Raw genomic sequence first — 1,191 nt, forward strand, 5'->3', positions numbered from 1 at the left:
GGGGGGGTAAGGAGCATTATGAAAAAGTGTAGTATAATGATTTGTAAGTCATTATAAAAATTATATATACATTATAAAAACATTATAGAGTAAAAAATTAATAAAATATATATTATTATATATATATATATTATTTATATTATATTTATATATACATTATAAAACATTATTTGTAGGTCCCCAAGTATGACACCAATAGAGTAAAAAACCTGATGATGAAAAAGTGTAGTTTGAGACCAGGTAGACTAAACCATACCGGTACAGTAGGAGGTTCATGATTGGGATTAAAATCAGGAGGTCACTTGAGTAGCTTCATTGGTTTACCAACGATGTTAAGATATTTTTTGGAGAAAATCCGAGTGTAGTTATCAGGCGCGATTAACTTAATCAACATATATATATTACTTCAGGCGATGCCAATTCCCTATAGTAGTTCTCAGGCGCGATAATATTACAGACTGCACTAAAGACTGGAAAGAGATAAACCTCATGCCAATTCCCTTCATTGTTGCTTGGTTTATTTGGATGGCTAGAAACATGGCCAAACATGAGGATAGGGAGGCCAGTGCTACATGGGTGATGTGTGTGTGTACGTGTGCGAGGACTATATTTTATTTTTGGGTAAGGAGCATTATTTGGCTCCTTGCATGTTGATCCAAAAGAAAACAAATACAAGATTTGGGAGGGGTCCCCTATGTAAAAACCAAAAAAAACATATAACTCACTCATAAGGGTGGCCCATCCACAAACAGACTCAACTCAAGCAGAAGGGAGAAAAACAAAACATTGTATGTACATATATATATATATATATACAAAACAGCTCCCAAGCAAAACTAAACATCTGAACTCCCAAAAGCAAGAATAGACACAAACTCAGCATCAGAACAAGACTGTTCATGGCCACAACCACAATCATTTTTGCACTCTGAGGTAGGGAATTTGAAGTTTGTCCCTCTGAGTTAGTAAGTGTAGGGAGGGGGAGAGGGTTGTGGACACCTCAGGATGATCAGCATTAGCACCTTCTATAGCTAGGAAATTTGCAGGTCTATTAGCTTCCCTATACACAAATGAAAAATGAATCTTGCTTTCAGTGCTGAGCTTTTTAATTCTGTGGATCCATTGATTGATATGCCAAGAGGAAGACATCTTAGAATTGAGTAGCTCCACCAGCAGGGAGGAGTCCATTTC

The sequence above is a fragment of the Phalaenopsis equestris genome, unplaced genomic scaffold, assembly GCF_001263595.1.
Source record: "Phalaenopsis equestris unplaced genomic scaffold, ASM126359v1 Scaffold000002, whole genome shotgun sequence".
Classification (NCBI taxonomy): Eukaryota; Viridiplantae; Streptophyta; class Magnoliopsida; order Asparagales; family Orchidaceae; genus Phalaenopsis; species Phalaenopsis equestris.